The following is a 25,976-nucleotide window of genomic DNA, read 5'->3' on the forward strand; positions in this document are numbered from 1 at the left end:
ACCATCAATTAAAACCTTGATGCTTAAACTACAACTATTAAAAGTCCTTTACGATTCTCAACAGGTGGGAAATCTTTTCCCAGTCACGTACAACAGCTCGTAGTAAAATCAAATCTGAACAATTTTATTTCAGCTCTGTAGCCACACTAACGACAACAAATGATTTACATTCATAAGATACATAATTCATTATTAAAAATAAAAATATCATACTGACTTATTACATTACAATTATATTAATTTATTACAAACCTACAACACGTAATTGTGTACAGTATTTAATTTAATTTAATGCAAAATCACAATCAAAACAAGCAACTATCAAAGTTCACACTAGTTGAGCATCAATTCACCTGAACACACCGACTCACTCACACTTGTGTCTCTTGAGTGTCGATAGATGAGTGAACTGATGTCCACACTGTGAGCAGTAATACGGTTTCTCTCCGGTGTGAATGCGCTGGTGTATTTTCAGATTACTCTGTCGATTAAAACGTTTCCCACAATGCGAGCACTGATAGGGTTTCTCTCCGGTGTGAATGCGCTGGTGTGTTTTGAGATGACTGTGTCGGTTAAAGCTCTTCCCGCACTCTGAGCACTGGTACAGTTTCTCTCCGGTGTGAATGCGCTCATGACTTTTGAGATGACTCTGTTGATTAAAACTCTTTCCACACTGCGAGCACTGATAGGGTTTCTCTCCGGTGTGAATGCGCTGGTGTCTTTTTAAAGTACTCTGGTCAATAAAACTTTTCTCACACTGGGAGCAGTGATACGGTTTCTCTCCAGTGTGAATGTGCTGGTGCTTTTTAAGTTTAATTGGTTGATTAAATCTCTTTCCACAGTGTAAGCAAATGTAGGGTTTCTCTCCAGTGTGAATGCGCTGGTGTATTATGAAATTGTTTTTTTGAATAAAACTTTTGCCACACTGTGAGCACTGATACGGTCTCTCTCCAGTGTGGATAGGCTGGTGAGTTCTGAGGTGATTCAGTTCATTAAAGCTCTTCCCACATTGTGAGCACTGATACGGTTTCTCTCCAGTGTGAATGCGCTGGTGGTTTTTAAAATGACTGTGTGTATTAAAGCTCTTTCCACACTCTGTGCACCGATAGGGTTTCTCTCCAGTGTGACTGCGCTGGTGTCTTTTTAGTGTACTCTGGTCAGTAAATCTCTTGCCACACTGTACGCAGTAATATGGTTTCTCTCCAGTGTGAATGCGCTGGTGCTTCTTAAGTTTAATTTGTTGATTAAAACTCTTTCCACACTGTGAGCAAAAATACGGTTTCTCTCCCGTGTGAATGCGCTGGTGAATGATGAGATTATTTTTTTGAATAAAACTTTTCGCACACCATGAGCACTGATATGGTTTCTCCCCGGTGTGAATGCGCTGGTGTCTTTTGAGATCACTCTGTTTATTAAAACTCTTCCCACACTGTGAGCACTGATAGGGTTTCTCTCCAGTGTGAATGCGCTGGTGTATTCTGAAAACACTCTCGCGACTGAAACTGTTCCCACATTCCAGACACTGATACGGTTTCTCTCCGGTGTGAATGCGCTGGTGGATTTTAAGATTACTACTGGTATTAAAACTTTTCGAACAATGTGAGCACCGATACGGTTTCTCTCCAGTGTGAATGCGCTGGTGTACCTTAAGAACATTCTGCGTATTGAAACTCTTCCCACACTGTGAGCACTGGTATAGTTTCTCTCCGGTGTGAATGCGCTGGTGTCTTTTAAGAGTGCTCTGGGAGCTGAAGCTCTTCCCACACTGTGAGCAGACGTTTCCTTCTTCCTGTGTGGGACTGAGAGAGGTGTTAATGCTGACAGTACCAGAGGATGTTTGCTGATTACTGGAGCTTCTGGTGGGCGTCAGATCCTCATGTTCAGTCTTAATCTTCACCAGAGTCTCATATTTATCATGGCTGCAGCTCTTGATGTGATTGTGGAGGTGATCCCAGGGTAAGGCACCTAGAGGTAAACACACTACAGAGTCATCCTGCTATACACTGACTTTACAGACTTTATTCTACCCCAGATTGACCTGAAAGATGCTCAAGGGCCCAACAGTGACTGAATCTTTCGAGTGATAGCCCAAAGCTCTACCCACTATGTACAGTAGTGTTCAAAAAAAAATAGCAGTGATTTTAAAAAAGAGAATAAAGCACAAAGTCATTATAATAACTTTTATTTCCATAAATGCAAATGCACTGAAAATACTACACTTTCAATTCTAAATCAAAACATTAACAAAATGTTGCCAGTTTGTGTTCATCCTTTACAGAAAATTAAGAAAAATTAATATTAGGCTGTTCAAAATAATAGCAGTGCAGCATTTTTCTTTAAAAACTCAAAAAATGTATCTATAAACTGAAAAAAATGTTTGAGGTTTCACTTTACTTTAAATTACTGAACTAATATTTAGTGGCAGAACAATTGTTTCCAAGATCTGTGTTGCATGGAGTCGACCAACTTCTGGCACCTCTGAACAGGTATTCCAGTCCAGGATGATTAGACGACATTCCACAGTTCTTCTGCAATTTTGGGTTTTGCCTCAAAAGAACGCATTTCAGATGTCAGCCCACAAGTTCTCTCTGGGACTGAAGTCAGGGGATTGGGCTGGCCACTCTATTACCTCAATCTTGTTTGTCTGTAACCAAGATGTTTTGGGTCATTGTCATGTTGAAACACCCATTTTAAGGGCATTTCTTCTTCGACATAGGGCAACATGATCTCCTCAAGTATTCTGATATATTTAAACTGATCCATGATCCCTCGTATGTGATAAATAGGCGTAACACCACGGTATGAAAAACATCCCCATATCATCATTTTGTACCACCGTGCTTTACTGTCTTCACAGTGAACTTTGGCTTGAATTCAGTGCTCGAGGGTCGTCTGACATACTGTCTACGGCCACTAGACCCAAAAAGAACAATTTTGCTTTCACCAGTCCACAAAATGTTGAGCCATTTCTCTTTGGACCAGTCAATGTGTTCCTTGGTAAATGTTAACCCATTCAGGACTTTTCTTTTTCTTAACAACAGGACTTTGCAAGGAGTTCTTGCTGGTAAATTGGCTTCACTTAATCATCTTCTGTACTCACTAGTAACTTCAGATGTTCCTTGATCTTTCTGGAGATGATCATTGGGTATTTGCCATTTTGGCTATTCTTCAATCCTTTTGAACAGTAGTTCCACGCTTCCTTCTGCGTCTTTCAGGTTTTGGTTGTCACTTTAAGGCATTTAAGATCATTTTAGCTGAGCAGCCCATAATTTGCTGCACTTCTCTGTATGTTTTTCCATCTACAATCAACTTTTTAATCAAAGTACGCTGTTCATCAGAACAATGTCTGGAACAACCCATTTTACCCAGTATTTCAGAAGGAAATGTGCTATGACCAACCTGTGCAACATTTGCCCCCCTCCTACCTTAAATAAGGGACAAAATTGACACCCGTTCTTCTGCAGAATGAATGACTTCACCAATTGAACTCCTCACTGCTATTATTTTGAACAAGCCCCTTTAAATCAATGCTTCAATTACTCAGAATGAGCGGCATGCATGTTCTAATTGTTGGGTTTGTTTTGTTTTCATTACTCTACTACACTTTCAAGTAAATTATTTGCTAAGTAGAAATGTAGAAATATCACTTCTACTAAAAACAGTGATTCATCAGGTTAATGGTGTTGGACTGCTATTTTTTTGAACACCACTGTACCACCTTCCCTCCATCTCCTCTATACAAAGTGACTCACTGAGTTCATCTTTATCTTCAGGTTCTTCCTTCTTCACAGGATTTTCCTGGAAACCTTCAGTCTGTTGGTCTACTGGCGAGAGGTGTTCCTCAGAGTTAACAAGTTCCACAGGGATTATGGATCCTTCACCTGAAATTCCATCAATATAAGAAGAAAGAAACTCAACAACTGAATGGAATGCAGGGTCGTGGGTTTGGTTTGGTGTAGCAGCACAGGTCAGTATGGTACAGTACAGGTTCTAATCCCACTATCCACATTCTCTTATTATTTGTGTTTTATATTATTAGTGACCCCACACTGTACTGTACCACACTGTCTGGTAAATAGTGGTATATTATACCATGTTTACTTACAAAGGTAACTTTCATCTTCATCTTCTTCTTTTTTTATGAGTTCTATCTGGAATCCTTCATTCTGTAGATCCACAGGGTGGACGTCTCCCTCTTCTGCTGACTGCATTGTTAAACTTCTAACAGACAGAAAGGGGGTGGAGTTTTACCCAGAACATTCTAGGGCAATCAAGACCTGTCAGCAACCACTGCTTATAAAGATCATTATCTCACTAAAATCTGTCCAGGAAATGTACATCACGCTGTTTGATGATACAACCCCAAATCAGAAAAAGTTGGGACAGTTTGGAAAATGCAAATGAAAATCTCAACTTCATTTCATTTATTGATAAACATCAGTTCCTGCATTTCGTGCCTGCAACACATCCAGGTCTTTTTTTGGAAAAAATGGACACCGTGTGCTCTGGACCAAAGACAAAAAGGAACATCCAGACTGTTATCAGCAACAAGTTCATAAGCCAGGGTGTGTCATGGTATGTGGGTGTGTCAGTACCAGGGTGTATCATGGTATGGGGGTGTGTCAGTACCAGGGTGTATCATGGTATGGGGGTGTGTCAGTACTAGGGTGTGTCATGGTATGGGGTGTGTCAGTACCAGGGTGTGTCATGGTATGGGGGTGTGTCAGTACCAGGGTGTGTCATGGTATGAGGGTGTGTCAGTACCAGGGTGTATCATGGTATTGGGGTGTGTCAGTACCAGGGTGTATCATGGTATGGGGGTGTGTTAGTACCAGGGTGTATCATGGTATAGGGGTGTGTCAGTACCAGGGTGTATCATGGTATGGGGGGGTGTCAGTACCAGGGTGTGTCATGGTATGGGGGGGTGTCAGTACCAGGGTGTGTCATGGTATGGGGGTGTGTCAGTACCAGGGTGTGTCATGGTATGGGGGGGTGTCAGTACCAGGGTGTGTCATGGTATGGGGGGGTGTCAGTACCAGGGTGTGTCATGGTATGGGGGTGTGTCAGTACCAGGGTGTATCATGGTATAGGGGTGTGTCAGTACCAGGGTGTATCATGGTATGGGGGGGTGTCAGTACCAGGGTGTGTCATGGTATGGGGGGGTGTCAGTACCAGGGTGTGTCATGGTATGGGGGTGTGTCAGTACCAGGGTGTGTCATGGTATGGGGGGGTGTCAGTACCAGGGTGTGTCATGGTATGGGGGGGTGTCAGTACCAGGGTGTATCATGGTATGGGGGTGTGTCAGTACCAGGGTGTGTCATGGTATGGGGGGGTGTCAGTACCAGGGTGTGTCATGGTATGGGGGTGTGTCAGTACCAGGGTCTGTCATGGTATGGGGGGGTGTCAGTACCAGGGTGTGTCATGGTATGGGGGTGTGTCAGTACCAGGGTCTGTCATGGTATGGGGGGGTGTCAGTACCAGGGTCTGTCATGGTATGGGGGTGTGTCAGTACCAGGGTCTGTCATGGTATGGAGGTGTGGAAGAAGAGGGTACAGGTACTGGACTGGCCCGGCTGCAGTGCTGACCTGTCCCCAATAGAGAACGTGTGGAGGATTTTGAAACGACGACCCCCCCCCCCCCCCTTCCCCCTTATATGAAACTGTTAGATTTAACAACGAAGAAACTCTCAATCAATTCCGATCAATTGATTCATTTCGCTGAAACTGTTCAAACGAATCGGTTCATCAGCACTGAATCATCTGTGATGCTAACAGTTAGCGGAGCAGCTAGCAGTTGTGTGTTTAAAGAAAAAGGCAGTCAAATCTCCTCAAATCATCACAGCAATATTTTATTGTGGACGTTAATGTTACTATTAATAAGAATGTAGTTAATAATTAAAGTGTAATCAATAAATAAATCGATACTTTACTTACAGATGATTCACTTCAGTACAAACACATCAGCTGCTGCAGCTTCTTCTTCCTGTTTGAACTGAGCTGGTGGATCTACAGGGTTCAGGTTTGTTATCGCCCCTACTGGACTGCAGTGTGAGAACTGATATCAACACTTCATTTATTCATTCAGCTGTATTCATCCTGATCAAGGTCGTGGTGCTCTTCATTATAATTCACTATGTTTAATAAGTTACACTGAATCCTATTCCCCAGCATTGGTACTCCTTTTGCTCACTGTCCATTTTATCAGCTCCACTTACCATATAGAAGCACTTACATTACTGACTGTAGTCCAATGGTCAGGACCCCCACAGAGCAGGTATTATTTAGGTGGGGGATCATTCTCAGCACTACAGTGACACTGACATGGTGCTGGTGTGTTAGTGTGTGTTGTGCTGGATCAGAGTGTCCACTCACTGTCCACTCTATTCCACACTCCTACCTAGTTGGTCCACCTTGTAGATGTAAAGTCAGAGACGATCGCTCATCTATTGCTGCTGTTTGAGTCGGTCATCTTCTAGACCTTCATCAGTGGTCACAGGACGCTGCCCACGGGGCGCTGTTGGCTGGATCACTGAAGAACAGCATGAAAGGGGGCTAACAAAGCACGTAGAGAAACAGATGGACTACAGTCAGTAATTGTAGAACTACAAGTGCTTCTATATGGTAAATGGAGCTGATAGAATGGACAGTGAGTGTAAAAACAAGGAGGTGGTTTTAATGTTATGGTTGCAGTAGACTGAATCAAGAGTCATTTTGGGAGTCTCAGGTTCTCCAAACACGAACCAAGAAAAAAAAACTACACAAGAGGGGAAAAAGCAGAGGTTAAATTATTTATTAGGATTTTAACGTCATGTTTTACACGTTGGCTCCATTCATGACGGGAACGGTAGTTACAGGTTACACAAGATTCATCAGTTCAGGCTCAATGTCAAACACCATGACAGGTAATTGTGTATGATTAATAATGGGGTTTTAATGGGAAATGTGTTTAGCAGGGTATCAGTAATCCACAAGTACTTACAATAGCTTGTAGTGAAACAAATCTAAACAATTCAATCATGCAATTATATTCATTTATTATAAACCTGCAACGTTACTATTGTTTACAGTATTTAATTTCATTTATAATATAAAATACAATGATAACAAGCAACTATTGAAGTTCAGTTCCTTTAGGGGCAGAACAGAACAACATCAGTATAAACACTAGATTTCACTCGGACTCACTCACACTTGTGTCTCTTGAGTGTTGATAGATGAGCAAACTGATGTCCACACTGTGAGCAGTAATAGGGTTTCTCTCCAGTGTGAATGCGCTGGTGTATTTTCAGATTACTCTGTCGATTAAAACGTTTCCCACACTGTGAGCACTGATAGGGTTTCTCCCCGGTGTGAATGCGCTGGTGTGTTTTGAGATGAGTGTGTCGATGAAAGCTTTTCCCACACTGCAAGCACTGGTACAGTTTCTCTCCTGTGTGAATGTGCTGGTGCTTTTTAAGATCGCTCCGTTGATGAAAGCTTCTCCCGCACTCTGAGCACGGATACGGCCTCTCTCCGGTGTGAATGCGCTCGTGACTTTTGAGATGAGTCTGTTGATTAAAACTCTTTCCACACAGTGAGCACCGATACGGTTTCTCTCCAGTGTGAATGCGCTGGTGTCTTTTCAAAGTACCCAGGTCAATAAAACTCTTTCCACACTGGGAGCAATAATAAGGTTTCTCTCCAGTGTGAATGTGCTGGTGCTTTTTAAGTTTAATTTGTTGATTAAAACTCTTTCCACAGTGTAAGCAGATGTAGGGTTTCTCACCAGTGTGAATGCGCTGGTGTACTATGAAATTGCTTTTTTGAATAAAACTCTTCCCACACTGTGAGCACTGATACGGTCTCTCTCCAGTGTGGATGGGCTGGTGAGATCTGAGATGATTTAGTTCATTAAAGCGCTTCCCACACTGAGGGCACTCGTACGGTTTCTCTCCAGTGTGAATGCGCTGGTGTGTTTTGAGATTACTTTGTTGATTAAAGCTCTTTCCACACTGTAAGCACTGATACGGGTTCTCTTCAGTGTGACTGCGCTGGTGTCTTTTTAAAGTACTTTGAACAGTAAATCTCTTGCCACACTGTACACAGTAATATGGTTTCTCCCCAGTGTGAATGTGCTGGTGCTGCTTAAGTTCAATTTGTTGATTAAAACTCTTTCCACACTGTGAGCAAAAATACGGTTTCTCTCCCGTGTGAATGCGCTGGTGAATGATGAGATTATTTTTTTGAATAAAGCTCTTTCCACACTCTGAGCACTGATAGGGTTTCTCTCCAGTGTGAATGCGCTGGTGTATTTTGAAAACACTCTCACGACTAAAACTGTTCCCACACTCTAAACACTGATACGGTTTCTCTCCAGTGTGAATGCGCTGGTGGATTTTAAGATGACTCTGTTGATTAAAACTCTTCGAACAATGTGAGCACTGATACGGTTTCTCTCCGGTGTGAATGCGCTGGTGCACTTTGAGATTATTCTGTGTATTAAAGCTCTTCCCACACTCTGAGCACTGATACGGTTTCTCTCCAGTGTGAATGCGCTGGTGGGTTTTTAGAGTGAGCAGATCTGAGCAGACGTTTCCTTCTTCCTGTGTGGGACTGAGAGAGGTGTTAATGCTGACAGTACCAGAGGACGTTTGCTGATTACTGGAGCTTCTGGTGGGCGTCAGATCCTCATGTTCAGTCTTAATCTTCACCAGCGCATCATATTTATCATGGTTGCAGCTCTTGATGTGATTGTGGAGGTGATTTTGGGTTGTAGAGGAACGTGGACACGAGGAGCAGGAGAAATCCTTGTTCAGTTCTGAAGCAGAAACAAATAAAGATAAATATGAGTTTTGGTGTAAGAGAAGTTGGACACTAATGAAGGTGAGAAGGACTGGCCATGTACCAATTCACCAGCCACGTTACGTTTTATTTAGTTGAAGCTTTTTGTGGATTCAGAACCTGGAGCTGCAGAACCAGCACGTGAAGTAAATCCAGTTAAACACAGATACATGTGGAGCTGTTAGACTGGTTTTGATGGTTATTTCACACAGATGTTAGTTCGTGTCGTGGAACTTTAGTGTTTTATCGCTCAAGTGGAGCGCTGAGCAAATCGGTTATTAGTGCCGAGAGTCGCGGTGAGAGCGAAGCACAAAACGCTTCTCACACCAATGAACTAAAGGAAACAACAACTGAGACAAACACGTCACGTCTTCTTATCACCAACAGCTGATCCATGCTTTTAACATAGAAACCAACATCTGTAACAACAGCACAAATCCCCACAGTTAATCTCAAAGAAAGGTTCAAAGAAACCTAATTAGAACCGGTTTAAGAACCAGAACCAGAGTTCTTTTGGTGGAAAAGCGCTACGACAGACTTTATTCTACCCCAGATTGACCTGAAAGATGCTCAAGGGCCCAACAGTGACTGAATCTTTCGATTGATAGCCCAAAGCTCTACCCACTAGTTACCACTTTCCCTCTATCTCCTCTATACAAAGTGACTTAAGTGTTATGACCAAGATTTTAAAAATGTCCTACTGAGCTCATCTTTATCTTCAGGTTCTTCCTTCTTCACAGAATTCTTCTGGAAATCTTCCATCTGTTGGTCCTCTTCCTCAGAGGTAACAAGTTCCACAGGGATTATGGATCCTTCATCTGAAATTCCACCAATATAAAAAGAAGAAACTCAACAACTGAATGCAATGCAGGGTCGTGGGTTTGATTTCCTGCAATCTAGATTAAAAAATCCAGACTGAAGTGCAGCAGTACAGGACAGTACGGTACAGTACAGGTTCTAATCCCACTATCCACATTCTCTTGTTATTTACACTGATTAGTGACTCCAATACTAACCACACTGTACTGTACCACACTGTCTGGTAAATAGTGGTATATTATGACAAGTTTACTTACAAAGGTAACTTTCATCTTCATCTTCTTCTTTTTTTATGAGTTTTATCTGGAATCCTTCATTCTGTAGCTCCACGGGGTGGACGTCTCCCTCTTCTGCTGACTGCATTGTCAAACATCTAACAGACAGACAGACAGACAGAACTTCAGGTGCTACAGACACAGTCTAGTGTTCGTCACATGGCAGTTTCTTGGGCAGACTGGTACAGGTAACACAGAGGAAAGGAGGAGGTCCTGCTCTCTAAGTTAACATCAAATGGTGCAAACCTTTGGGGCGGTTGGTTTAAGGTCACTGGTTTAAGCCCCACCACTGCCAGGTTGCTGCTGCTGGGCCCTTGAGCAAGGCCCTTAACCCCTAATTGCTCAGACCGTATACTGTCACTCTACTGTAAGTCAGCTGTTACTTGCCTTGATTACCGACCCGTGTTATCACAAAATGTTTTGAGAGGCTAATCCTGAAGCACATCAGGGACAGTGTTCCACTCGATTTAGACAGATGTCAGTTTGCCTATAGGGGGAACCGTTCCACAGAGGATGCCATCTCCATAGCACTCCACACAGCCCTGTCTTACCTGGAGCATCCTGGCACGTGTTAGAATGCTATTCATTCCAGCAGCGCTGCTGTGTCTGATCCACTCATACCAGCACAACACACACTAACACACCACCACCATGTCAGTGTCACTCCACCACCTAAATAATAGCTGCTCTGTGGTGGTCCTGACCATTGAAGAACAGCATGAAAGGGGGCTAACAAAGCATGTAGAGAAACAGATGGACTACAGTCAGTAATTGTAGAACTACAAAGTGCTTCTATATGGTAAGTGGAGCTGATAAAATGGACAGTGAGAGTAAAAACAAGGAGGTGGTTTTAATGTTAAGGCTGGTGTACATTCATGTGATAGAAAAGTGAAAGGGGGTGGAATTTTACCCAGAACATCTGTCAGTAATTGTGCACCACAGATTGCTGTTCTCAGTAACTCGGTGTAACAATAAATTTACATTCATTTCATATAAAACTATTTGCAATGAATTAAGTTAAACCTTCTAATAAAATGAAGCTAAAAGAACTTGATGTGTTTATATATAAATGTTGGATTTAATAATGAAGAAACTCCGAATCAGTTCCGACTTATGGATTCATTTTACTGGATCGATTCAAAAGAATCGGTTCATTAGCACTGAATCATGTGTCACGATAACAGTTAGCGGAGCAGCTAGCAGTTCGTGTGTTCAAATTGAGAAGAGAGTTAAAGCTCCTCAAATCGTCACAGTGATGTTTTATTGTGGACTTTAATGGTACTATTAATAAGAATGTAGTTAATAATTAAAGTGTAATCAATAAATAAATCAATACTTTACTTACAGATGATTCACTTCAGTACAAACACATCAGCTGTTGCAGCTTCTTCTTCTTCTTGTTTGAATTGAGCTGGTTGGTCTACAGGGTTCGGGTTTGTTATCGCCCCTACTGGACTGCAGTGCAAGTACTGAGAACACTTCATTCATTCATTCATTCATCGGGTGCTCCCAGAGCTGGACCTGCTCAATGTGGTGTCCTAGGCAAGATTTTGGCAGGTGGCCTGTTATGCCAAGTTCACACTACACGACTTTCCAAGTCGTCGGGTCGCTGTACAGTTCACACTACACGACTGGATCTCTTGCACTCGGGAGTCTTTCAGTCGGTGTGTATTTCACACTACACGACTGATCGGCGATAGGGGGGTTTCACACTACACGATCCATCACCAACTGGAATCACAGGCGAGCTTTTCTGGTCTCCCAAACTACGTTTTGTCACGAAAACACACGCGAGAAGTGACGAGTTTTCCTTCCAGACATGGACGTCAACATAAAGCGAGCGATTCGAGTTGTTTGTGCGCTGATATGCAGCGAAAAAGCAAGAAAAAAAAAAAAAGAATCTGGGTGAAGGAGTGGATTGGGTTACGTGGCCAACAGGGATTGTCTGTTCTGCAGAGAGTTGCAGGTAATTATTTATTATGTGAATTATAATGTTATGCGTAAACGATAAGGTTACAAATACTATAACGCTAGTGTGTGTTCCGATGTATTCTTATAAAAACTATATTATGCCCCTGACTCACACCCAACTAGATGCATGATAGGGTTTAGGGAGTTGTTAAGGATGACATCGGAGGAGTTCGATTTCTTGCTGGGGAAGGTTGAACATCTCTTAATCAAGCAGAACACCAAAATGAGAATGGCAATATCTCCGAGAGAGCGTCTGTCTTTGGCAACAGGTGGGACTGACATATAAACATAATATAATAATGTAGCTTTCGTTATTTTTCGTTTCTTTGGTGTTCTTTTAACATTTCAGTTTCTGTATTATTTGCAATTCTTTATTTCTCATATTTAGGTGAATCGTTCAAGTCCCTCAGGTTCCAGTACAGGATTGGGACCAGCACTATTTCACAGATCGTTATAGAGACCTGTGGTGCATGAAAAAAGACTTTCTGAAGGTAGGATTTTATGGCAAAAACTTTATTAGGATTTTCAGATACCCTACATTTATTTTTAATTAGTACAATAAATATTTCGGACAATGTTATTGTGTATATATCATTACATTTATTTGTATCTTGTAGTTTTGTATTTGCATATTTATCTGTTATTATCCAGACTAGTAGGAGTACACTTTTCTAAAATTAAATTATAGACAAGAGTGCTGTTCAATAAAATATTTTGCCATTACTAGCACACATTAATCACACATCAATATACGTATAATGTCATAATGTCTGTATTTTGATGGGGTAATATAAACAGAATATATATATATTAATAAGTGTCAGTGTAAAATTAAACAAAAATTCAACCTCCTAATTTTCTTCTTTTGCTAGACACCATCAACAGAAGCAGAATGGCGAACAGTAGCCCAGGACTTTGATTTGAAATGGCAGTTTCCACATTGCCTTGGAGCGCTTGATGGAAAACACATTCATGTGCAACCTCCAGCAAAATGTGGCAGTTTGTACTACAATTACAAGGGCAGGTTCTCAGTGATAATGATGGCTGCTGTGGATGCAAACTATAAGTTCATCTATGCAAGTGTGGGTACCCAAGGTAGGGTCTCAGACGCTGGACTGTTTGCTCACTCTGACCTGTGCAAAGCGATGGACAAGGGGCTGCTAAACTTTCCTTTGCCTGACCCTTTGCCCAATTCTGACATAATGATGCCATACATGTTTGTGGGTGATGATGCATATCCTTTAAGGCCTGACCTTATGAAGCCATATCCATTCAGGCAGATGGACCACAGTCAAAGGGTACTAAACTACCGTCTCTCCAGGGCACGAAGAGTTGTAGAAAATGCATTTGGCATTCTTGCAAACAGGTTTAGAGTTTTCAGGTCCACAATATGCTTGGAGCCAGACAAGGTGGTAAAAATAACGATGGCTTCTCTGTGCATCCACAATTTTCTTCGTGAGCGCAAGTCTGAGGCATATACACCTCCGGCCTTCGCCGACTGGGAGAATGCTGACCACAAAATAGTTGATGGAGCCTGGAGACAGAACGGGATGGGGGCTTTTAAGCCAGTAGAGTCACGAAGGGAACGCAACCCAACACTCACTGCAAAAATGCAACGGGATCTTCTGCGTGATTATTTTGTCTCACCTGCAGGTAGCGTTCCATGGCAGGAGGAACACATTATATCTGGCTCTCTCACCAGATGATTACAGCCCAATAGATTCACTGTGTCAGTGTCTGGAGGACATCAATAACTGGATGAGCCAGAATTTTTTACAGTTAAATAAGGACAAAACAGAGATTGTTGTGTTTGGCAGCAAAGAGAAGAGGATTAGTGTCAGTGAGCACCTCAGTTCCCGGGCTCTAAAAACCAAAGACCAAGTCCGAAATCTTGGCGTTCTAATAGACTCAGATCTCACATTCACCAGCCATATTAACACCATCACCAAAACAGCCTTCTACCATCTTAGAAATATAGCCAAAATCAAGGGTCTAGTGTGCCAACAAGACCTAGAGAAGCTGATCCATGCTTTTATCTCCAGTAGGGTGGACTATTGTAATGGTCTCTTAACTGGACTTCCCAAAAAGTCCATTAAACAGTTACAGCTCATTCAGAACGCTGCTGCTAGAGTTTTAACTAAGACGAAGAGAACTGAGCACATCACTCCAGTTCTAACATCTCTACACTGGCTTCCGGTTAGTTACAGAATAGAATTTAAAGTGCTGCTACTGGTCTATAAATCACTGAATGGGTTCGGCCCAGAATACATCTCAGAAATGTTTAGAGAATATAAACCCAGTAGATCTCTTAGATCCATGGACTCAGGTCAGCTAGTTGAGCCCAGAGTCCAAACTAAACATGGTGAAGCAGCATTTAGCTGTTGGGCTGCATATAACTGGAACAGACTGCCAGGAGATATTAGATGTTCCGCAAATGTAGAAATGTTTAAATCCAGGTTAAAAACTTTTCTTTTTTCTTGTGCCTATGATTGAGCTCGAAATTTTTGCTATTACCCTCATTTTACCATATTTCTTTTAGTTTTTCATGCTCTTAATAATTCTTTTTATAGAGTAGTGTACATTCTAAATTGTAGTGTATATTTTACTATATTTTCTTTTAGTTTTCATGTTTTAATTGCTTATCTCTCTTGTTTTAATTTCGTATTTCCCAAATTGTAGGGTATATTTTACAATATTTTCTTTTAATTTTTCATGTTCTTAATTTTTATCTCTCTTGTTTGAATTTCATGATGTCTTAATTGTAACTAAATGTTTGCAAGAAGTCTTTCTGAGGTTCTAGATCTCAGGAATGTTTTAATGCTTTTAATTTTTCCTTATGTAAAGCACTTTGAATTGCCACTGTGTATGAAAGGTGCTATACAAATAAACTTGCCTTGCCTTGCCTACGTGTAGTACGTGAGAAATGTGAGCCTAACTTGGTTACATTTTAATGGTTGGGCTTAAAGAAAACTATTTATGAGCCTAGTCCAAACTCAAATGGTTAGGGTACTGGGGTTGGTGGGGACATAAAACCTGTTTACACAGGTGCTGTGGTTAATTATTGCTAGAATGTGTAACTTTGTTGAACACAGTGGTCAACGTAAGAACAAGTGCTGTATTTCATCAGAGTCATAATGTTATAGGTAATAACACAAGTGTTTTGCTGCTTTTATACAACATTTTAATTTAAACAAAAAAAGAAATAAAATGAATAAAGTCCTAAATTACATACTGATTACGCTTTAATACTGATAATACCTTTGCCAAAGAGTAGTTTCACAATAAATTAGTTGTTTCTATACTTCAGTAACAATTTCTTAGCCTGCCTTAACACAAAAGTCTACAAAAGGCATCTGGTATAATATACACCAATCAGGCATAACATAATGACCACCTTCCTAATATTGAGTTGATCCCCCTTTTGCTGCCAAAACAGCCCTGACCCATCGAGGCATGGACTCCACTAGACCCCTGAAGGTGTGCTGTTGTATCTGGCACCAAGATGTCAGCAGCAGATCCTTTAACTCCTGTAAGTTGTGAGGTGGGGCCTCCGTGGATCGGACTTGTTTGTCCAGCACGTCCCACAGATGCTCGATTGGATTGAGATCTGGGGAATTTGGAGGCCAAGTCAACACCTCAAACTGGTCATTGTGCTCCTTAAAACCTTTTGTGGTAGGGAGCATCATCCTGCTAAAAGAAACCACAGTTATCAGGGAACCATCTCCATGAAAGGGTGAACACGGTCTGCAACGATGCTTAGGTAGGTGCTACGTGTCAAAGTAACATCCACATGGATGGCAGGACACAAGGTTTCCCAGCAGAACGCTGCCCAAAGCATCACACTGCCTCCGCCGCCTCGCCTTCTTCCCATAATGCATCCTGGTGCCATGTGTTCCCCAGGTAAGTGACGCACACGCACCCGGCCATCCACGTGATGTAAAAGAAAACCTGATTCATCAGACCTGGCCTCCTTCTTCCATTGCTCCGTGGTCCAGTTCAGATGCTCACATGCCCATTGTTGGCACTTTCGGCGGGGGACAGGGGTCAGCATGAACAATGGAAAAAAATTAAGTACTAGCACTGATCCTAGAACATGTAACAGTATGTTTAAGAGCATAAAACAGTAAGAAATTCATTTATTTACATTTTGCACTTTCTGCAGGTCAGTATCACGGTGGGTTCAGATCCTAACCTTTCAACACTCCTGCATGAACACACCGGCTCACTTAATCTAACACGCACACGCACTCACTCACTGTGCAGTAATGAGACGACTGCAGGGCCTGTGGGTACATTCAGAGCAAACGCCAAACAAACTCGTTCCGCACTGTGAGCACTAACACGGTTTCGCTTTAGTATGAATGCGCTGGTGAGTTTTAAGAACATTCTGAAAATTAAAAAATTTCCCGCACTGTAAACACTGATACGGTTTCTCTCCAGTGTGAATGCGCTGGTTACTTTTGAGATCACTCTGTTTATTAAATCTCCTTCCACTCTGTGAGAACTGATACAGTTTCTCTCTAGTGTGAACGCGCTGGTGTCTTTTGAGAACACACTGTTGATTAAAATTCTTCCCACACTTTGAGCACTGATAGGGTTTCTCTCCAGTGTGAATGCGCTGGTGTCTTTTCAGATGATTCTGATGAATAAAACTCTTTCCACACAGTGAGCACTGATAGGGTTTTTCTCCGGTGTGAATGCGCTGGTGAATTTTAAGATGATTCTGATGATTAAAGCTTCTTCCACACTGTAAGCACTGATACGGTTTCTCTCCAGTGTGAATGCGCTGGTGTATTTTAAGATTACTCCGTTGAGTAAAACTCCTCCCACACAGTGAGCACTGATACAGTTTTTCTCCAGTGTGAACACGCTGGTGATTTTTGAAAACACACTGTTGATTAAAGCTCTTCCCACACTCTGAACACTGATACGGTTTCTCTCCAGTGTGAATGCGCTGGTGTTCTTTGAGATTACTCTGATGATTAAAACTCTTCCCACACTGTGAGCACTGATACGGTTTCTCTCCAGTGTGAATGCGCTGGTGTCTTTTGAGATTAAACTGTTTATTAAAAATCTTTCCACAGTGTACGCACTGAAACGGTTTCTCTCCAGTATGAACGAGCTGGTGTGTTTTGAGAGTGCTCTCTTTATTAAAACTCTTTCCACACTGTGAGCAGGAATACGGTTTCTCTCCGGTGTGAATGAGCTGGTGTCTTCTAAAAGTGCTCAGGAACCTAAAGCTCTTCCCACACTGTGAGCACTGATAATATTTCTCTCCGGTGTGAATGCGCTGGTGTATTTTGAGACTCCTCCGGGTACTGAAGCTCTTCCCACACTGTGAGCAGACGTTTCCTTCTTCCTGTGTGGGACTGAGAGAGGTGTTAATGCTGACAGTACCAGAGGACGTTTGCTGATTACTGGAGCTTCTGGTGGGCGTCAGATCCTCATGTTCAGTCTTAATCTTCACCAGAGTCTCATATTTATCATGGTTGCAGCTCTTGATGTGATTGTGGAGGTGATTTTGAGTTGTAGAAAAACATGGACACGAGGAGCAGGAGAAATCCTTGTTCAGTTCTGAAGCAGAAAATAATGAAATACATTGATAACATTATAAATAATAAAGATTGTTAGTAAATGTGTTAATATTTATGTTGATGTTATTTTGCTCAAGAAAAAATGTCTTACTGAGTTCTTCTTTATCTTCAGGATCTTCCTTCTTTACAGGCTTCATCTGGAAACCTCCATGCTGCTGGTCCTCTAAGGGGAGGTCTTCCTCAGAGGAGACAAGTTCCACAGGGATTGAGGTTCCTTCACCTGAAATTTCATCAATATAAGAAGAAGAAACTCAACAACTGGAAAAAAAGCAAAACTGTGGTTTTGGTTTTCCAATCACTTGAATCCAGACATGAGTGTAACAGCACAGGACAGTACAGTACAGGTTCTAATCTATTATCCACACATTATTATACTGATTAGTGACTCCAATACTAACCACACTGTACTGTACCATACTGTACTGTACCATACTGTACTGCACCATACTGTACTGTACCACACTGTACTGCACCACACTGTACTGTACCACACTGTACTGTACCATACTGTACTGTACCACACTGTACTGTACGACACTGTACTGTACCTCACTGTACTGTACCATACTGTACTGTACCATACTGTACTACACTGCACCATACTGTACTGTACCATACTGTACTGTACCACACTGTACTGTACCATACTGTACCTCACTGTACTGTACCACACTGTACTGTACCACACTGTACTGTACCATACTGTACTGTACCATACTGTACTGTACCTCACTGTACTGTACCTCACTGTACTGTACCACACTGTACTGTACCTCACTGTACTGTACCATACTGTACTGTACCACTCTGTACTGTACCATACTGTACTGTACCACACTGTACCTCACTGTACTGTACCACACTGTACCTCACTGTACTGTACCATACTGTACTGTACCTCACTGTACTGTACCACACTGTACTGTACCATACTGTACCTCACTGTACCACACTGTACTGTACCATACTGTACCTCACTGTACTGTACCACACTGTACTGTACCATACTGTACCTCACTGTACTGTACCACACTGTACTGTATCACACTGTATTTTACCATACTGTACTGTACCACACTGTCTGGTAAAAAGGGCATCTTGCCCAATATTTACTTACAGTAGTAACTTTCATCTTCTTCCTTCTTTATTATTTTTATCTGGAATCCTTCATGTTGTAGATCTACAGGAGCGACGTGTCTCTCTTCTGCTGACTGCATTATTAAACATCTGACAGACAGATTAATGTACTTTATTTCTTCTGTAAAAGATTTTTGAGCAAACAGATCCAAAATCTTGTTCCGATCAATTAACAATTGATTCATTTTGCAGGATCGGTTTAAATGAATCGGTTCATCAGTACTGAATCATGTGTTATGCTAACAGTTAGCGAAGCAGCTAGCAGTTTGAGTGTTTAATGAGAAGAGAGTTAAAGCTCCTCAAATCCCAACAGTGATGTTTTATTATAAACTCTAGTTTTATTATTAATTAGAATGTACCCAGAAAGTGTAAAAATGAATCTATATTATACTTACAGATGATTCACTTTAGTACAAACACATCAGCTCCTGAAGCTTCATCTACACCGTTCAGGTTTATTAGCGCCCCTATTGGAGTGCAGCAAAAGTATTGATCTCGACACCACATCATTCATTCATTCATTCAATTATTCATTCATTCATTCATTCATTCAGCTTTAATAATCTGCTCTTTAATATAATTTGCTATTTAAAATGTAATAATTTTCACTAAATCCTATCCAACAACCCAACATCCAGTAATATCAAACCAAATCAAAACTAGATCAGCAAGAGTATAACTGCTATCATGTGGATATTTGTTGCAGAGTCTTTGAACCAATACCAAGAGGTATTGTTCCCTCTGTTTAGCTGTTATTTTTGCTATTTTTGCTGTTTGATTACTTGGAATTGTTGTAAAAATATCTAAATAAGACTGATCCTTAAGGCAGACAAAATTTGTAAACAGTATTTAAGTTTTAACTTGCTAAAATGTAGATTTTGGGCAGAGCGAGGATCATTATCAAGGATGTTTCTCATCCTAACTGTGGACTTTTCACCTTGCTTCCGTCTGGCAGGCATTACAGGAGCCTTCACTCTTGTACCAGCAGACTCAGGAAGAGCTTTTTTTCCTGAGACTGTTACCCTGCTAAACTCTAGCTCACTGATGTAAAAATATCACTGCTGCACTTTGTACCACATTAAACTCTGCACTTTTTACAGATGTATCATCAGTATTTTGCAAATTTGCACATGGCACTATTGCACTACTTACACCAGCACAACAATAATGTATATACAGTGGACCCTTGATTTACGAACGTTTTACCATACGAACATTTCGGGTTACGAATGATCTTTTTCAACTTTACGTAAGAAAACATTTCGGATTACGAACAGAAGTTCGCGAAAGACGTGACGTCATAAAGAAAACACTGGAAAAACACCATCCACTGTCCGAATGTTTGTTTACAGTGGATGGTGTTTTTCCAGTGTTTTCTTTATATTTTGTCAAATTCAATATTAAAATGTCCCAAAAGAAGCTGCAGAGAAAGCGCAGTGCTGAGAAAAGCTGTCACTGTGTATCAGACAGAGGGGACAGTGAGTGAGAGAGAAGAAGGAACTCGGCTCAGTAAAGTATTCTTTCTTTTGTGCAATTACACCTACAAAATACAACACTACTGAAATAAAGAAGGAAATAATAGAGAAATATGAGAGTTATTGTTGTTTCTGGTAGATACATTTTATAAAAAAAGAAGGAAATGTATTATGATGTATGATACAGAACACGTACTGTACTGAAATGTGATGTGTGTTTATTAAGCAATAGAACACGAGAGGGAGTGTGTTATCGCGAATAACATCACGGCTGTGATCATCACAGCCGTGATGTTATTCGCGATAACACACGACCTTGAGTGTTCTATTGCTTTTATACAACAGTTTTTACAAAATAAAGAAAGAAAATAAATCAAAGAAGCCCTGAATTTCATATTAAATATGCTTTAATATTGACAATACCTTCCGCCAAAAAGTAGTTCCACAACTAATATAAAGTTTAACACTACAAAGCAGACATCCCAAGTTGCAAAAACTCATTTCAGGGAAGTAAGAACAAGAAGAAGAAGAAAACAAGAACCTCCGAAGGGAAAAAAAGAAATAAAAAAACCTCTCGCACACACCAAAGGCTTATGGATGAAAACAGAACTACTAGGAGCTGCTAACTGGCTTAACTAACTGTTCGCGTTACAAACACATTAATGTTCCCTACATAGTGCACTAGATTGTGTATCAGATCATGGATATATGTTCCCTACATAGTGCACTAGATAGTGAATTAGACAATTGGTTATGTTCCCTACACGGTGCACTGGATTGTATATCAGATAACGGATTTAAAACGCGATCGGGAATAAAGTGTGTGTTGCCTGCGTGCGCGTTTGTGTGCATGAAGCTTGTCGTTAATGGCAATGCGTCAGCGGAGTAATACCATTGTGGTGTGAAAAGACCGCGCTGTTATCACCAATATCAGCACGTTTAGAACGCTTCTCAACCAATCACATTGTAAGGACGGAACTACCTGTTGTATAATGTACAGTACAGTACTACTGTGTATTGTTGTTTATTATTGTTTATTACAGGAATGTATATTCTACAATTTAAGATTTAAGGGGAAATATTCTTGTATTTGTAACAAAAAAGAGCATTTAAGACATTAGAGAGGTTAGGTAAAGGGGGGTTTGGGAGGTCTGGCACGGATTAATTCTGTTTACATTATTTCTTATGGGGAAAATAGGTTTAACTAATGAGTCAAGGGTCCACTGTACTGAATATATCTGCTATACTTATATACTTTATTTATTCTCATTCATTAGCCATTCACGTAGCCACTTTAGTTACCTTCCATTACTCTGTAAATACATATTAGTCTATACACTGTACAATCATCATTATCTGTTTAAAATATTGTTAATATTCTTATATGTCTCCTCATTTCACTATCTGGTCACATAACTGTATTATATGTAAATAATCTCTATCTTGCACTTCTGGTTAGATGCTCTTGCATTTCATGGCTTTGTACTTGTTTACCCTGCACAATGACAATAAAGTTGAATCTAATCTAATCTAATCAAATTTTCTGCAGTGTATGTTTCTGAATCAGGGCCGGTACTGGGCAGCTATACTGTATATTATATTACAATTATACACCGAGCAGGCATAACATTATGACCCCTGCCAGGTGGAGTGAATAACACTGATTATCTCATCACGGCACCTGTTAGTGGGGGGGATATATTAGGCAGTAGGTGAACATTTTATCCTCAAAGTTGATGTTAGAAGCAGGAAAAATGGACGAGCGTGAGGATTTGTGATGGCTAGATGACTGGGTCAGAGCATCTCCAAAACTGCAGCTCTTGTGGGGTATAAGTATCTATTAAAAGTGGACCAAGAAAGGAACAGTGGTTAACCGGCGACAGGGTCATGGGCGGCAAAGACTCATTGATGCCCATGTGGTCCGATCCAACAGACGAGCTACTGTAGCTCAAACTGCTGAAGAAGTTCATGCTGGTTCTGATAGAAAGGTGTCACAATACACAGTGCATCACAGTCTGATGTGTATGGGGCACCAAAAGGGGGACCAACACAATATTAGGATGGTGGTCATAATGTTATGCCTGATCAGTGTATATTTCAAATGTGATGTCCACTTCACTTGTGAAATTGTATTCAGATCTGATGCCGGAGTACCCCAAACTCTTACCTTATGTTGACAGAACAGTTGGTCAGGGGAACCACTACAACAGATCTGCCATAAGGTGATGGAAAACCAAGAGATTCATTTTTGAAATATAAAGATTATAATTTCTTTATTAGCGATGACTGTGTGAGTAGTGTCAACTGAAATGTACATTTTTATAGCAATATTTTCATGGGGAAACGTTTTATGTAAAAGTTCAACTGATCCAAAGACGCAAGTTCACCTCAAGGCTGAAGGATTCACCAACGTAAACAGCGTGTGGATTTTAAAAAAGGTTGGAGATTCTGCTCATGAAAGAAAATGAACTCTTTCCACACTGTCAGCACTGATGCGTCTGCATTTGCTGGTGCCTTTTAAGTTGAATCTGACAATTTAAGCTATTTCTCTCCGCTGTGAATGCGCTGGTGTCTTTTTAGATGAATCTGATGCTTAAAACTCTTTCCACAATCTGAGCACTGATGAGGTTTATTTTCAGTGTGAATGCGCTGGTGTATTTTGAGGTTACTCTGTTGATTGAAACTCTTTTCACACTGTGAGCACTGATAGGGTTTTTCTCCGGTGTGAATGCGCTGGTGTCTTTTGAGATGAATCTGTTGATTGAAACTCTTCCCACACTGTGAGCAGTAATAGGGTTTCTCTCCGGTGTGAATGCGCTGGTGAATTCTGAGATGATTTTGATGATTGAAACTATTTCCACACTGTGAGCACTGATACGGTCTCTCTCCAGTGTGAATGCGCTGGTGCTCATTGAGATGATTCTGTTTATTAAAACTCTTCCCACACTGTGAGCACTGATAGGGTTTCTCTCCGGTGTGAATGCGCTGGTGTTCTTTCAGATTACTCTGATTATTAAAACTCTTCCCACAATGTGAGCACTGATACGGTTTCTCTCCAGTATGAATGCGCTGGTGTATTTTAAGAGTGCTCTGTTTATTAAAACTCTTTCCACACTGTGAGCACTGATACGGTTTCTCTCCGGTGTGAATGCGCTGGTGTATTTTCAGATGACTCTGATGATTAAAACTCCTCCCACACTGCGAGCACTGATACGGTTTCTCTCCGGTGTGAATGCGCTGGTGTTCTTTGAGATGACTCTGTTTGTTAAAAGTCTTCCCACACTGTACGCACTGATACGGTTTCTCTCCGGTGTGAATGCGCTGGTGTTCTTTAAGATTACTCTGTTTATTAAAACTCTTCCCACACTGTGAGCACTGGTACGGTTTCTCTCCAGTGTGAATGCGCTGGTGTATTTTCATAGTGCTCAGGAACCTGAAGCTCCTCCCACACTGTGAGCAGACGTTTCTTTCTTTCTGTGTGGGACTGAGAGAGGTGTTAATGCTGACAGTACCAGAGGACATTTGCTGATTACTGGAGCTTCTGGTGGGCGTCAGATCCTCATGTTCAGTCTTAATCTTCACCAGAGTCTCATATTTATCATGGTTGCAGCTCTTGATGTGATTGTGGAAGTGATTTTGGGTTGTAGAGGAACGTGGATACGAGGAGCAGGAGGAATCGTTGTTCAGTTCTGAAGCAGAAAATAATAGTAAAATCATAATGGTGAAGTTAATATGGGAATCAAACGAAGGTGAAGAATCAAATACAACACTAAGGTTATGTAGCTGAGTGACTGTGTTAACTGTCCCTGTGTGCCTTGTGTGGGATAAACACACAGTAAGTGAAAAGAACTTGGTTGGAAAGCTACTGCTTGTTTATATTGTTGATTTTGAGACACTAAATGTACTCAGACTGAGAGGAGACTGCTAAAACATATGAGATTCCTAGGAGGCAGCAGTGAATCCTGCAAAGAAAGAGGAAAGAGGTGAAAAGAAAAGGGTGCATGACATTCTGCTACCCTTCTTTCATGGTGGTGGGTGTTGCTGCAGCTGGAGACTAGACAGTAAAAACTGAGAGGAAAACAAAGACACTGCTGGCATCATCAGCAACAACAGAGTAAATGTCAAGCTAAACTATCATGCTAACTCACTGATATCAAACAAATTCCCAAGGTGATCTGCAGGTCAAGGGTACAGCTGGGTACACTGCTGAACGCAGATTAAAAAGTTCAACTTAAGCTGGGCAATAACAGATTCAAATTCTCAACATTCTTAACTTTCCACTTCTTTATAAGAATTATAATAATAATAATAATAATAATAATAATAATAATAATAATAATTAGTAGTAGAAATAGTAGTGTTGTTGATCTTGTTGATGTTGGTGGTGTTAGTAGCAATAGTACAATAATACAATTTAAATTCCTGGAGCAAAACTAGGTCACAAAATCCTACAAGAAATTCAGACACAAATAAACCTTCATCAACATAAAATATACAGATAAAACACTCTTACTGAGTTCCTCTTTATCTTCTGGTTCTTCCTTTTTCACAAGCGTTATCTGGAAACCTTCATACTGTTGGTTTTCTGGGGAGAGGTGTCCCTCAGAGGCAACATGTTCCACAGGGTTTAAGCTTCCATCACCTGAAAGGTGAAGAAGAAACACAACAACTAGACTGTAAGAGTGTGTGTTTTAAAGTAAATGGTCAACTACATTTTTATTTGTTAAAATACATCCACTCTGGAATTTCAGGCCTGCAACACCTTCCAAAAAAGGTGAGAAGGTGAGAACTGATCTTAGAGCAACATGTGCTTCCACCAAGACGTCGTCTTTTCCAGGGACGTCCAGCATTTTTCAACAAGACGATGCAAAACCACCTGCTGCACACATTACAAAGGCGTGGCTGTGGAAGAAGAGAGTACAGGTACTGGACTGGCCTGCAGTCCTGACCTGTCCCCAATAGACATACAACAACCCTGTCCCAAATTTGGCTTGTAGGGTAAGAGTACAGGAAAGTACAGTACAGTACAGGTTCTAATCCCACTATCCACATTCTCTTATTATTTCCACTGATTAGTGACTCCAATACTAACCACACTGTACTGTACCACACTGTACTGTACCATACTGTACTGTACCATACTGTACTGTACCACACTGTATTGTACCATACTGTACTGTACCACACTGTACTGTACCATACTGTACTGTACCATACTGTACTGTACCACACTGTACTGTACCACACTGTACTGTACCATACTGTACTGTACCACACTGTACTGTACCACACTGTATTGTACAACACTGTACCTCACTGTACTGTACCATACTGTACCTAACTGTACTGTACCATACTGTACCACACTGTACTCTACCATACTGTACTGTACCACACTGTACTGTACCATACTGTACTGTACCACACTGTACCTCACTGTACTGTACCATACTGTATTGTACCACACTGTACTGTACCACACTGTATTGTACCTCACTGTACTGTACCACACTGTATTGTACCACACTGTACTGTACCACACTGTATTGTACCACACTGTACTGTACCACACTGTACTGTATGACTCTGTACTGTACCATACTGTACTGTACCACACTGTCTGGTAAAAAGAAACATATTGTTTCACATTTACTTACAGAAGAAATCATCTTCATCCTCTTCCTCTTTTATTATTTTCTTCTGGAATAGAAGATCCACGGTGCTAGTGTGTCCCTCTTCTTCTGACTGCATTATCAAACATCTAATAGACAGACAGATAGATGTACTTTATTTGACTGTACACTTGTATATGGGTCATTCTATAATTTGGGGTACATTTCACATCACCAAAAAGTACAAAAACAATGTTCTTTCTCAACAGAACAA

The 25,976-nt window shown here is 41.0% G+C and overlaps 2 pseudogenes; one reads left to right on the plus strand and one right to left on the minus strand.

The window, feature by feature from the left end:
- Window positions 1–25,976, plus strand: part of LOC134302895 (uncharacterized) — a 657,104-nt pseudogene that overhangs the window by 472,379 nt on the left and 158,749 nt on the right.
- On the minus strand, window positions 144–25,818 carry LOC134336171 (zinc finger protein 850-like; annotated as a pseudogene).

Source organism: Trichomycterus rosablanca, chromosome 2, assembly GCF_030014385.1.
Source record: "Trichomycterus rosablanca isolate fTriRos1 chromosome 2, fTriRos1.hap1, whole genome shotgun sequence".
NCBI classification, from domain to species: Eukaryota; Metazoa; Chordata; class Actinopteri; order Siluriformes; family Trichomycteridae; genus Trichomycterus; species Trichomycterus rosablanca.